The sequence below is a fragment of the Antechinus flavipes genome, chromosome 1, assembly GCF_016432865.1.
Source record: "Antechinus flavipes isolate AdamAnt ecotype Samford, QLD, Australia chromosome 1, AdamAnt_v2, whole genome shotgun sequence".
Taxonomy (NCBI): domain Eukaryota; kingdom Metazoa; phylum Chordata; class Mammalia; order Dasyuromorphia; family Dasyuridae; genus Antechinus; species Antechinus flavipes.
Window position 1 is genome coordinate 622008179 of NC_067398.1, and position 15624 is coordinate 622023802.

Here is a 15624-nt window from a genome sequence, read left to right on the forward strand (position 1 = left end):
CTGCGAAGGAAGATTGAAAAGAGAAGAGATCAGTAATCGGGAGAATAATCAGGAATTTATTATAATAGTTGAAGTGATTGGTGACAGTTCTGAAGTATAATGATGGCAGTGTAAAGATACAGAGGTAACAGGAAAAATGAATGACAGAACTATGCAAATGACATTGAGGATGGGAAAAATTTCTTTTATATCTATCTTGTCCCTCCACCTTCATCTTTTTGATCTAGATGTGCAATTTCATCATACAGAAAGCTCCTGTTAAGAAACTTTCCTTATTATTGCATATCAGTGTTCTGTCTGCAATTTATATTCTTTAGGGTACTGAAAGATTAAATGATTTTCCCAGGACCATATAACCAATATGTATCCGACGTAAGGCATGGGCCCAGGCCTTTCAGATCTTGAGACCAACTCTTTATCAACTAGATCAAGCAGCCTTATAACAGACACAGCATTGAGATCATCATAGAAGCCTATCATTGTTAAATCAGTGGATGTAGAAATGAATGAGTGAATTGGATGGGAGTTTCCAATTGCATAAAACAGGGTTAAATGACATATACTCCCTAAAGTACAGATATAGAATATAGGAAGGAATCCCAGAAATCATTTCTTTTGACCTCTACATGTTTAATAAATCTTGTTGAACTGAATGGAAATATAAATCTTGCCTATAATATCATTGGTCAATGATAAACTAGTCTAAAGATTTCCAGTGATGAGGGACTCCTCCTTTCTTTCCTTCCTTTTAAGCAGCTCATTTGATTTTCACAGTTTTACATTGAATCTAAAACTGCCTCTTTGCAACTACCACCTGTTACTCCTGGTTCTATCCACTAGGGCCAAATACAGGACAACCTTTCAAATACTTGAAACCCTATGGGGAAATATATATATTTTTTTGTATGTGTGATTCCAAATATCTTAATAAAAATTCTCTGAAAGGCATTTAAAATACCAGTTTGAGGTTAAGTTCTATTGGAGAGAGGGAATACAAAACATAGGTAGCCACGGAGCTGAAGAATTTTCTTGATTTTAGGCAGGATTTGACAATCCACTGTTTTCTAAAATACCTTGTCCTGCTTTGTATTCTTTTTCTACTTCTTGAAATAGGCATCAGTAAAATGATTTGGAATTTTTACAAGGTTAACTGGTAAATTAGAATAGAACTGACAAATTTCTGATGAGTCCTTTGCAGAAAAACACGATAGATGATCAGAGATCCAGTTACCAGTAGCAAGCCACTGTGGGAAAACCATGGTGGCCAGTGAGCATGATCAGCACCATGCCCAGGAAGCCTTGTCTCACACACTGGCTGAATGGATTTTTTGCTATGACTTAGCAGCTTCCTAGGCATATCTTCATTAGGCTACTACTCAGGCATTTTGCGAATCTTTTACCATGCAGTTTCCTCCATTCTTATCACTACCAATCGGTTTTGAGATTATAGCAGGCATCTCCTCTCTCTTTTTTTCTTTCATTCTGGGTTTTTAATGCATTATATTTCCTCTTGTACAAGGCTTGCTGGAAATACATTGCAGATCTGGAGTATTACTTAATGTTAAATGTCTGAGGTAAAATTTGAACTCAGGTTCTCTTCAGGTTGTCCTGATTACAGGGATGATATCCTAGTCCACTGAACTGTCTAGCTGCTCCTCATCCTATTTTTTTTCCCCTAAGGCAATTGAAGTTAAGCGACTTGCCCAGGGTCACACAGCTAGGAAGTGTTGTGTCTGAGGTCAGATTTGAACTCAGATCTTCCTGACTTCAGGGCTGGTGCTCTATTTTCTGTACCACCTAGCTGCCACCTAGCTGCCCTCCTCATCCTATTTTTAAGACACCTGGTACATTCCTGCTTGTTTTCTGCCCCAGTCCCCAATTTTTATTTTATTTTATTTTATTTTTTTTTATTTAATAATAACTTTGTATTGACAGAATCCATGCCAGGATAATTTTTACACAGCATTATCCCTTGCAATCACTTATGTTTCGTTTTTTTCCCCTCCCTCCCTCCTCCCCTCCCCCCCAAGATGGCAAGCAGTCCTATATATGTTAAATATGTAGCAGTATATTCTAGATACAATACATATTTGCAGAACCAAACAGTTCTCCCACTGCACAGGGAGAGTTGAATTCAGAAGGTAAAAATAACTCGGGAAGAAAATCAAAAATCAAATAGTTCACATTCATTTCCCAGTATTCCTTCTTTGGGTGTAGCTGTTTCTGTCCATCATTTATCCAATGAAACTCAGTTAAGTCTCTTTGTCAGAGAAATCCACTTCCATCAGAATACATCCTCATACAATATCGTTGTCGAAGTGTATAATGATCTCCTGGTTCTGCTCATCTCACTTAGCATCAGTCCATGTAGGTCTCTCCAAGCCTCTCTGTATTCATCCTGCTGGTCATTCCTTACAGAGCAATAATATTCCATAACATTCATATACCACAATTTACCCAGCCATTCTCCAATTGATGGTCATCCATTCATTTTCCAGTTTCTAGCCACTACAAACAGGGCTGCTACAAACATTTTGGCACATACCGGTCCCTTTCCCTTTTTTAGTATCTCTTTGGGGTATAAGCCCAATACAAACACTGCTGGATCAAAGGGTATGCACAGTTTGATAACTTTTTGGGCATAATTCCAGATTGCTCTCCAGAATGGCTGGATTCGTTCACAATTCCACCAACAATGCATCAGTGTCCCCGTTTTCCCGCATCCCCTCCAACATTCATCATTATTTTTTCCTGTCATCTTAGCCAATCTGACAGGTGTGTAGTGATATCTCAGAGTTGTCTTAATTTGCATTTCTCTGATCAATAGTGATTTGGAACACTCTTTCATGTGAGTGGTAATAGTTTCAATTTCTTCATCTGAAAATTGTCTGTTCATATCCTTTGACCATTTATCAATTGGAGAATGGCTTGATTTTTTATAAATTTGAGTCAGTTCTCTATATATTTTGGAAATGAGGCCTTTATCAGAACCTTTAATTGTAAAGATGTTTTCCCAGTTTGTTGCTTCCCTACTAATCTTGTTTGCATTCGTTCTGTTTGTACAAAGGCTTTTTAATTTGATATAATCAAAATTTTCTATTTTGTGATTGGTAATGGTCTCTAGTTCATCTTTGGTCACAAATTTCTTTCTCCTCCACAAGTCTGAGAGATAAACTATCCTATGTTCCTCTAATTTATTTATAATCTCGTTCTTTATGCCTAGGTCATGGACCCATTTTGATCTTATCTTGGTATGTGGTGTTAAGTGTGGGTCCTTGCCTAATTTCTGCCATACTAATTTCCAGTTATCCCAGCAGTTTTTATCAAATAATGAAATCTTATCCCAAAATTTAGAATCTTTGGGTTTGTCAAACACTAGATTGCTATAGTTGACTTTTCCACTGATCAACTAATCTATTTCTAAGCCAATACCAAATGGTTTTGGTGACTGCTGCTTTATAATATAATTTTAGATCAGGTACAGCTAGACTACCTTCATTTGATTTTTTTTCATTAATTCCCTTGATATTCTCGACTTTTTATTGTTCCATATGAATTTTGTTGTTATTTTTTCTAAATCATTAAAATATTTTCTTGGAAGTCTGATTGGTATAGCACTAAATAAATAGATTAGTTTAGGGAGTATTGTCATCTTTATTATATTCGCTCGGCCTATCCAAGAGCACTTAATATTTTTCCAGTTATTTAATTCTGACTTTATTTGTGTGAAAACTTTTTTGTAATTTTGCTCATATAATTCCTGACTTTCCTTTGGTAGGTAGATTCCCAAATATTTTATGCTATCAACAGTTATTTTGAATGGAATTTCTCTTTGTATCTCTTGCTCATGGATTTTGTTGGTGGTGTATAAGAATGCTGAGGATTTATGGGGATTTATTTTGTATCCTGCTACTTTGCTAAAATTATGAATTATTTCTAGTAGCTTTTTAGTAGAATCTCTGGGGTTTTCTAGGTATACCATCATATCATCTGCAAAGAGTGATAATTTGGTTTCCTCATTGCCTACTCTAATTCCTTTAATATCTTTCTCGACTCTTATTGCCGAGGCTAGTGTTTCTAATACAATATTGAATAATAATGGTGATAGTGGGCAACCTTGCTTCACTCCAGATCTTACCCAGTCCCCAATTTAAAAATCCTTTCAATTAAAAAAAATAAAAGTATTCACTCCACTAAATTTAAATCAGCATTTATTTTGTACTTTCTCAATGCAAAAATCTAATTTTTTTTAAACACAAGACTATCTCTCAAAGAGCTTGCAATCTACTTATAAGTCAAGAATATAAATAATTATGGAACAGATGAAGTGTAGAGGAGAGATCAAGGCAAAATGCTATGGGAAACATGAGGAGTAAAAGAGAACTTTCATAATGATATGCACTGAAAGGTTTCATAGAAGAAGTAGCACCTAATTTGGGCCTCAGAAGGAAGGAATTTGAAATTTGGGGTGGGATGGAAGATTACATTATTGGTATGTGAGACATCATCATACAACTGGGGAAAAAGTTGGAGTCATATTGTGGAAAGCATTGAATAACATGGTTGGGAGTTTGTTACACCTTATTTAGTAGGCAATGAGGAGCCACTGAAGGTTTTTTGGGTATAGGATTGCCACAGTAATAATGGAATTAAGAATTCTTTGAGCAGCAATGTAGACAATAGATTGTGGAGATGAGAAATTTCAGACAATAAAATCAGCTAAGAGCTTATTTTATGAGAGGTAATGGGAGCCTGGAGTAGGGTTGTTGTAGGGAAAATGGAAGTAGTTAGAAACTCCAGAATTGGCAACTGGACATCAGGGTTAAAAAAAGAGATAAAATAAATGATTTCAACGTTATTTCTTGGTAACTAGGAGGGTGGTAGTGCCCTTAAAAGCAATGAAAAGGATGAAGAACAAATTTGAGATGGCAAATAATGAGCTACTTTATATGTGGTGAGTTTCACGTACTATTTCCTGATGGTATTTCCAGTAAGTAGGAGTAACTGGTAATGTCTGCTATAGTAGAATGGGAAAGTCATGGGAATGAGAATCAAAAATGCTGGCTTCTAAAAATAGATAAAATTTGTATTTCCATAGTACTTTGGAAATCACAGAATTATTTTTTTGTCACAACAACCATAAGAGACATGTAGTGCAAGTGTTAACATTCAGATTTTGTGGACAAGGAAACCACACCTCAAGAGAGATTGCACAATTTGCTTAGTCATTTAGCTACTCAGTCCTTGAACTGAGTCTAGAGCGCACATCTTATTTCCAGATTCCCTGCCTCAAAACTCTCCCTTCTCCATTCTATCTCTACGTATTCCTAAAGCAAAGACCTCACCATGCTACCCATCGTTCTCCACAAACATCATTGTCTCCCTATTGCCTTTAGGATCAAAGACAAAGTCCTTTGTTAGGCACTTGCCTAGTATAGACTGGCTCCAGCCTACATGCTTCCCCTTTGATACACTCTACAAGCCATTCAGACTGATTTTCTTGCTATTCCCAAATATGGCATTCCTTCTCCCATCTCCACATCTTCATAATAGTTGATTTTCATACCAGAAATGCATTTCTTTGCACACTCTAGAATCCATTGCTTTTTTCAAAGCTCAGCTCATACAGCATTTCCTACACGAGTTCTTTCCTGATTCTCCTACCTATTAGTGCTTTCTTCTTCCCAGGGCTCCAAATTACCTGATATTTATTTTGCATATAATCTATTTTTGGTTACTTTTATATAAGATGTCTCTTTATACTGTATTTTGCATATATTTGTGTATGTACATGTAGTTTCCCCTACTAGAGAAGAGGTATTGTTTAGTTTTTGTCTTTGAAGTCCCACTGACAATCACAGTATCTGACACTTAGTAACCACCTAATGAATTCATGTTGATTGACATATTGAACAATCTCATGAGGCCGACACTGCAAGCATTATTCTTTTTTTTTTTTTAATGGATGAGGATGTGGAAGATCAAAGAGATGAACTGGCTTGTCCACAATCACAAAGCTTATGAATGTTGAAGCTAGATTTGAACCCAGGTCTTCTGACTTCTAGTTTAGTATATTTTCTATCAAGTCTTAAAATGGATATCCAATTAGAGAAACTAAATAGAATATATTTGGCAGATGAGAAAAGACAAGTAAAAGAGCTACCAGAAGCACTCGGTTGGAAAATTTAGTGTTTGTGTCTCAAGGTGCACGAGAACTATCTAATAAACTTAATGAGCCAAGCAATTGGTTTTGAACAGTCACAGACGATGAGTACAAAATGGTAGCAATTTTTGAGAAGGAGAAAAAGAAATATGGGTAATTACCATCCAATAAATCTAGCTATATGGCAAAATCTTATCCAGTGCAGAGCAGGAGAAAAAGAGAAGAGCCAGATTCAGTGAACACTTTTCTAGGTATTAACTCGCTAACTGAAATGAACAATCATTGTTATATCAACATTATCAACACTAATTGACCAACCAAGTAACCAATCAATCAGCAAGTATTTATCACGTGCTTTATATAGTCTAGGCACTGTGTTAGGGGCTAGATATTCATAGTCCAAAATAACACAGTCCCTACTCTCAAGTAGTTTATATTTTATCATGGAAAACTACCCATAAATATATTTACAATAAACATGAATTAAATATGAGTTAATTTCAATGCACTGGAAGTGGCAGGAAGAGTCTCATATAGGAGAGAGTGTTTGACTTAATAATTATCCTTCAATACTTCCAAGATACATAATTTCATTGTTTTGGAGTTTTACTTTATTGAAATAGAATTGGAGCCTTCCCATGACTTGGTAAGGAGATGAATTTTGTGAATTTTTATCAACAAAAACTGATCAACTGGTGACCAAGACCCTAGTGATAATTCTTTAAATGGCAAGGAGATTTAATATGGTGTTTCCAAACTTGATTTTTAAAAAAATATTTTGATAACCATAATGAGGACACTTAGCAAAGAAGGAATGGAACAAAAGACCAGTAGGAGACTTCCCAGAAGCAGTAAGCTGGCAGATTTAATGACTTAATTTCAGTTGGCTTCATTTATATTCCTACATATTTTGCTTTATGAATTTAAAAACTCTATTCTAAAAAGGGATTCATATGTTATATCAATCACTCAATAAACAAACATTATTTATTTTTAAAAGTTTTACTTTAACATTCATTTTCTTTTTTAAAAAATTTTTTAATAGCTTTTTATTTACAAGTTATGTGCATGGGTGATTTTATAGCATTGACAATTGCCAAACCTTTTGTTCCAATTTTCCCCCTCTCCCCTCTCCCCTCCCCTATATGGCAAGGATGATCAATACATGTTAAATATATTAAAATATAAATTAAATACAAAATAATTATACATTAACATTCATTTTCTAACATTTTGAGATTCAATTTTTTTTCCTCTCTCCATTCTTCCCCACCCACTGAGAAAGATAAAAAAAATGTTATAAATATAAAGTAACTTAAAACATTAATTAGTATGCTGCAAAAAAATTTAAAACAAGGAAAAAAAAATCTCTGCACGATTCTTTCTCTGGAGTTGGACAGTGTTTTCCACTGTCCTTTAGAATCATTTTGGATCATTGTATTGATTAGAGTAGCTAAAGTCATTTACAGTTGATTAGTGTTATAATATTGCTTTAATAGGTGTTCATCAAACATCTATAATGTGTCAGGCACTGTGTTAAGTGATTAGGATACAAAGAAAGGCAAAAAATAATCCTTTCTCTCCAGTAGCTCGCTATGCATAAAAGGGATCTATGACACATTAAAAAACAACAACAACAACAACAACAAAGAGTTCAGCATCTCTGTTCCAACCCCTTAGCTCTCAGCTACTCCTTTTTATAATGGGCACTTAGACTACTGTAGGCTCTATATTGAAAGAGTTTGTAACTTGGCCAGACTGACGAGAATAATGAGGTATGATGCTAAAACTCAAGTAGAAGGATAATAAATACTTTGTAAATCTGAACTCATATTTATAAATTGTTTTAAGATTTACAAATTATTTTCCTCACACTTAAAGAAACTGATACCCTATTGTGGGGGTGTCTTGTTCACTATAGAACAGGAGGAAACTAGTATAGCTGGGCCACTTAGACTCATGTTTTTGCCTCTTGGTTCTTTCCAACTTGTGGGAAATTTAGGAGTATTGAGTCTGCCTAATCTTGTATTAAGTTATATTCTGGCTACCATCATGCAATCATAGGATTAGAGAATTAGATCTGCAAGAGATTTCATAGGCCAAAATGTCCTACACCATTATTTTATAGATGAAGAAACTGAGGCACAAAGAAATGATGTGACATCCAAAATCACATAGGTAGTAAATATTAGAAGCAAGCAGTGACTTGGGAATCAGAGGCAATGGGTTTCACATTTAATACCTCTGTTACTTTGAATAAGCCACTTAAGGTATAGATGCGGAGGCAACATAAAAGAGTATTTTAAAAATAATTAGAAGTCCTCTAGAAAGAATATTATGTCATAAAAAAGAAAAAGGACTCACATGTGGGAAAAAATGTCTTTGGCTTCCCTTTTTGCAGTGGTAAGGAACTGGAAACTGAGTGGTTACTCATCAGTTGGAGAATGGCTGAATAAATTATGGTATATGTATGTTATGGAATATTATTGTTCTCTAAGAAATGATCAGCAGAATGATTTCAGAGAGCTCTAGAGAGATTTACGTGAAATGATCCTGAGTGAAGTGAGCAGAGGCAGGAGTACATTGTATATATCAGCAGCAAGATTATATGATTATCAATTCTGATAGATGTGGCTTTTTTAAACAGCAAGGTGATTCAGACCAGTCCCAATGGTTTTGTGATGGAGAGAGCCATCTGCATCCAGAGAGAGAACTGTGGAGACTGAATGTGGCTCACAACATAGTATTTTCACTTTTTTGTTGTTGTTTGCTTGCATTTGATTTTCTTTCTAATTTTTTCTTTTTGATCTGATTTTTTTTGGTGCAGTATGATATTTGTGGATATATGTATAGAAGAACTGCATGTTTAACATGTATTAGATTACTTGCTACCTGGGGAGGAGTTGAAGGGAGGGAGAAAAAAAATTTGGAACACAAGGTTTTGCAGGAGTGAATGCTGAAAATTATCTATGCATTTGTTTTGAAAGTAAAAATCTTAAAAAAAAAGATAATCATGAAAGGACATTCAAGAGCCTTATTCCATTACATTTAAAAACACGAGAAATGGTCATAGCTTGATCCCTGGGCCTCAGTTTCTTTATTTGTAAGTGAGGGGGTGAACTTCACCTTTGAGGTCTTTATCTATGGCCCTAAGATCCCATGACTTCAGAACTGGCACTCTTTCCACCTTACCCTGCTACTTCTTTGAGGGGCAGCTCAGTAGGGCAGAGGACACTTAAGAAACCACATGACCTTCTTGTTCCTGCCAGAGAAAGCTCTTCAACTAGTACATGTTTTCAAAAGGGCAGTTTTCTTAGTATCACTGTCTCTTTTTTTTGTCTAACAAATATCCACATGCTTCCTGGGGAGATCATGAGGAATGACTAACCAATGCTTACAAATTTTCCACTGCTGCTTTCATTATACTTACAAATTGTCTTGTGAATATGATAGAAAAACAGCTAGGATATATATGGTTCTCTAAAGTTTATTTTGCAATTAACCTCAGTTAAAATGTGACCTCAGGCATAAGTCAACTGTGTGACCCTGGCCAAGTCATTTAATTCCTGCCTCAGTTTCCTCAACTGAAAAATGAGGATAATAGCATGACCCACCTTCCAAGGTTGTGAGGATCAAATGAGATAATATTTGCAAAGCCTCTGGAACCTGTCCTTCAGTTGTTTTGTTTAATATTTTTATTTATAAAATAATTTCTTACATTTGTTTTTAAAACTTTCAGTTTCAAATTCTCACCTTTCCTCCCTCCTCCCCACCCCAATTGAGAAGGCATATGTGAAATGATGCAAAACATTTCCATGAAAGTCAGTTGTTCAGTTGTTTCAGTCATATCTGATTCTGTGATTGCATTTGTTGTTTTCTTGGCAAGGATATTGGAGGGGTTTGCCATTTTCTTCTCCAGTTCAGTTTAAAGATGAGAAAAATGAGGCAAACAAGGTTTATTTATTTGTCCAGAGTCACAAAACTAGAAAGTGTTTGAGGCCAGATTTGAAATCATGAAAATGAACCTTTTTTGATTCCAGAACTGACATTTTATCCACTGGACCACCTAGCTGCCTAAGAAGGCACATAGTGAGCACTTAATAATGCTTTTTTCTTTACTTCTTGACACAAAGGACTGTGTCATCTAGCTGTCTTACATGAATTGATCCCAGTGAAGAAGCTCTTATCTATAGGTATTTGTTAATTAATATCTTTGATCATGATGCAGACAGTTCATCTGAAAAAGATCTGGCAATTTTAATGGATTTTAGACTCCATAAGAAGCAGAAGTATCTTATGGCAGCCCCAAAAGATATTTGATTCTAAGCATCATGAGAAGAGGCATATCATCCAGGACTAAGTAGATAATAGTCCCCCATGCTCTGTCTCAGTAAGACTACTTCTGGAGTATTTTATTCAATGTGCGGCACCATATTTTAGGAAGGATATTGATTAGCTGATAAGTGTCAGAGAAGACCATTGGGATGATGAAAGACTTTAAATTCAGGTCATATGATGATTGGTTAGAGAAGGTGATGATGTTTAGTCTAGAGAAGGTGCTAGGTGGCAGGAATGATAGCTGTGTTTAAATATATGATGACCTGTCACCTGGAAGATGGATTGAACTTGTTCTATTAAACTCCAAGGGAAAAACTGTGAGTAGCAGGCTTAATGCCACATAAAATCAAAACCAAAGATCTTCCTATGTGTAAAACTATAGTGGGCTGTTCTTGAGAGATTTGGGGAGTCTTAGGGGGTTTCCCTTTATGAAGCACTTTGGGCTCAGGATCAATGACCATGATTTAGATATGTTTGTAAAGAGGATCTTTTTTTAGGTTTTGAGATTCTATGATTCTAACAAATGATTGTTGTACTGAGTCCTTATTAAATTACAAAGTTCAGCTCAACAAACAAATCTGGAATAGAGGACTGATCTTAGAATCGACATTTGGGATTGAGTCCTGCCCACCACCCATACTACCTTTGTGACTATCAGCAAGTCCTTACGTGATATGACCCTGGGCAACTGTCTAAGACTGAATTTTGATGAGGAGGAGTGCTTGTTTGTATTAGCAAGATGGTACCTGTGAAAGGGTTCAACTCATTGGATTATGGTCTTTTCTTTTTTTTACTGCTGTGCACTGGGTTGGATTTGGTTGTATAGTTACAGCAGTAGTTCATCTGCCTCAGTGGGGGAATTTCCTCCAGAGGAGTTCCCTAAAATGATGAAATCATACATCTAGACAAAAAACCAACAACAAAATAACCCCAGATAATAAAAATAATGTTCAATGCACTGTGCTAAAATGCTGGGGATACAAAGATGAAAAATGACTGTCCACAGGAAGCTTACAACCTGACATGCATTTTAAGTTTTGTGTTACTTCGGTGGTAGCTAAATTGTACAGTGACTAGAAGGTTAGATTTTGGAGACAAAAAGACCTCAGTTCAAATCCTATCACTATTATTAGCTCTGTTATCCTGGACAAGTAACTTTATCTTTCAGTATCAGTTTCTTTTTTTTTTTTCTTTGTAAAATGAAGATAACCCCAAAAGATAATTGTGAGGATCCAAAGAGATAACATATGGACAATTCATATAAATACTAGCTATTATTATTATCTGTTACACATATGTTGAATGTCTCTTGAAAGACTACATAGTGTTGTTGTTTGCTTGCTTGTTTTTTCTTTTTTCTTTTCCTTTTTGATTTGATTTTTCTTGTGCAGCATGATAAATGAAATATGTTTAGAAGAATTGCATATATTTAACTTATATTGAATTACTTGTTGTTTAGGGGAAGAGGGAGAGGGAAAAAGAGGGAGAAGAATATGAAATACAAGGTTTTGCAAGAGCAAATGTTAAAAACTAACTTTGCATGTATTTTGAAAAATAAAAGCATATTATAAAAATAAAATGTAAAGTGATAATAAAAAAAGAAAGACAATATAAATTGATCATGTCAAGGACTGTTTCTTCTTTTATGTCCTTAACGAAACTTGAATCAAAGGTGAGTATATATAGTACGTGGACAAAATCCACTTGTCTAATACAATTAAATGAAAAGGAGGGGTCTTACTAGCAAAGGAGGGGCAATTAGGCGGAGGTGATGTTGGAAGTGGTTTGTGGCTCATTTTTAGTCTTATTTTGACACAAACCTAAGACCCCAGTGAGCTGTCAATTGGGTGAAATTAAAGTGTGCAACATGATTAGGAGACAGATTTGTTGCAGAATTTAGTACCTTATGTTGCAAAAGCCACAGCTGTACCACAATCTAGTTATAGCTCATGCTTTGAAATATGCAAAAAGCTCCCTCTACCCCATTGGATCCTTTATGAATTGTCATCTTGATTCTAGTTGCATCAGAGGAATGTCCTGTCCCATAGCACAGTGAGGTGAGGTTTCATCTCACACCCTGAAAATTGGCAAAGATAACAAAGATAGCACGTCAATATTGGAGGGGTGTGAGAAGATAGGCACCCTGGTACATTGTTGATGGAACTGTGAATTTGTTTGACCATTTTGGAAAACAGTTTAGGGAGATACAAATAAAGTGACTAAAATATGCATCCCCTTTCACTCAGAGATTCTATTACTGATCTTATATCCCAAGGAGACTATTGGTAGGAAGAAAGTACCCATTTACACCAAAATGTTTATGGCAGTACTTTATGTGTTAGCAAAGAATTAGAAACAAAATAAATATGCATTTAGTGGGGAATAGCTAGATAAATCATGACACATGAATACAAAATGATGTTACTGAATTGTAAGAAATGTTCAAATACAGATAAACAATGAAAGATCCATATGAATTGATGCAGAGTAAAGTAAGCGGAGATTAAAAAATTAGGTATAATGACTACAACAATGTAAATGGAAAGAAGAATCATTTTCACAAATATGTGCACAAATCCAAAGTGAATCTTGTAAAAGTATAAAGACTAATCATATTAGAAAAGATATAGTAGAACCTCACCATTTTGTAGATGTGGGAGGTCTACCAGTGTTGCACATTGCACACATCTTCAGACTTTTTCAATATATTGATCACTTATGCTGATTTTTCTTCTTGGGTTTTTTTAGTCTTAAAATGTTACTTGTTCTATGAAATGGCTCTCTGGGAGGGAGATGGGAAGACAAAGATATTGGAGAAACCATAGTGTTATAAAAAACAAAACATATCAATAAAATTTCAATTGAACAAAATCCTATCCATTATTCAAGTAATAGATTCATTGAAATTTAGAAAGGACCAAGTAGAATATGATGACTCTATGGGATAGGTATTCCAACAAAATCAAAAGACTGAAAAAAAGTAGAAAAATGTATAAGGTATCACAGTTAAAAACAACTGACTTGCAAAACAAAATGAGGAGACAGAATTTAAGAATGATTGGACTACTATTATCAAAAGAAGAGCCTAGATATCATATTTCCAGAAATCATAAAAGAAAATTGTTCAGATCTCTTTGAATCAGAGGACAAAGTTTAAAAAAATCCATTAATCATTTCCTGAAAGAAACATCAAAATAAAAAACTCCAGAAATCTGACAATCAAAATTCAAAGATTCCATGTCATTAAAAAAAACAAAAAAACAATGAGTAATCCGCAGGGAAGAAAGAATTGGTACCTAGGAGTCACAGTCATGATTTTAATCCAATTTAGCAGTTGCCACTCTGAAGGAGTAGAGAGCTTAGAATATAATATTCCAGCAAGCAAAGGATGGAGGCTGGCAAACAAGAACAACTTAGCAGAACTGAAAATAATCCTATAGGATATAATAGCATATAATTGTAATGTAAGAAATGGTGAAGGGGGCAGCTAGGTGGCACGGTAGATAAAGCAATAGCCCTGGAGTCAGGAAGACCTGAGTTCAAATCAGGTCTCAGACCCTTAATAGCCCAATAACTGTGTGACCCTAAATCCAAATGCCAAAAACAAGAAGGAAAAAGAAAAGAAAAAATGATAGAAAGGAATGGTGCAGAGTGATGAGAATAGAACTAAGAGAATGAATGACACAATGACAATCATAAAGACATAACTTTGAAAGATTCAGGAAACTCTGATGAACACAATGACCAACCATGATCCCAAAAGTCTAATGATGAAAGATGCTATTTATTTTCTGTTAGAGAACAGATAGACAGGGTACAGATTGAGGAATAGATTTTCTTTTGGCATGACCAATGCAGGATGTTTTGTTTGATCATAAGTTTTTTTTGTTTTTCTTTCTTTCTTAAAGGGTAGGAAGTATATGAGAAGAGAAAAGGAAGATTGCTTCTGTTTAAAACACATACACAATTTTTTTAAAGGAGAAGAGTAGTAGAATCAAGAGATTTTGGTTGAATTATGTCTTTATAACTACTATCCATATGACTTTAATTAAATAATTTCATTCCTCTGGGTTCAGCAGCCTCATTTGTAAACTGAGGAATTGAATGGGATGATTCTAGTCTCTTTTAGCTCTAAATCCTGTAATTCTATGATTATTTTGATTTACAGTATGAAGCAAACTCAGAAATGAGCCCATTCCTAAAAGTCTGGGTGTTCCTATTTAAAATGAGAGTGTAGGAAAGGACAACCAATTTAAAAAGGAAGAAAGAAAATAAGCATTTATTAAGCATCTACTATGGGCCAGACATTGTGCTAAAAGCTTTACAAATATTTTGCTTGATCTTCATGACAACCCTGGGATTTTAGGTTCTGTCATTATTCTCATTTTACAAATAAGGAAACTGAGGCAAAAGGGTTAAGAAATTTGCCTAGAGTTACACAGCTAGTAAGTGTCTGAAGCCAGATTTGAATTACTCCTATCTGCTGCAATGTCTAGATATCTCTATTAATAATAATTTCTTAGGTACCTACTAAGCAAGGTACTATGTTTGAAACTAAGTATAAAAGGATAACCCCTTTTCCCCCCAGTTCTTACCTTCAAGGAACTAACATTTTACTAGGAGGATACAATATTTAAACAGAAAGACATATGCAAATAAAATTTGAGAACAGAGGGTAATTTAATTCCAAATATTTTCAGGTTCCCCCATGGATCTATAAGACCCTTATCTGTAAGATGCTGACATCTGGATCAAAACTGGAAAAAAAAATCAGCCACTCAGATGTTTTGGTTACAGATCTGAAATTAAATGGGTTCTGAACTGAGATTTTGGTTTCTCATCTGAATTCATGGCATCATATGAGACACAACCTGAATCAGTAAGACTTATGCCTTCCCTATGCCACTTGGAAAAGGCTGGAGTAGAATATTAATTCACTTTTGATGAAATGAACTAACTGTCTCTACACACACACACACACACACACACACACACACACTCACACTCCTGAATACTGAAAATGAATCATCCCCAAATGGCATATTAATTTTAAATGAACATCTTTAAAAATTCTTCCCTTCCCCCTTTCTATGAGAAAGGGCTATATTGTAAAGCCTCCAAAC

At 35.0% G+C, this 15624-nt stretch overlaps 1 pseudogene; it reads right to left on the bottom strand.

Moving 5' to 3' along the window:
- Positions 1-968: 968 nt before the first annotated feature.
- LOC127547737 (60S ribosomal protein L6-like) lies at positions 969-1545 on the bottom strand (annotated as a pseudogene).
- Positions 1546-15624: the final 14079 nt, after the last annotated feature.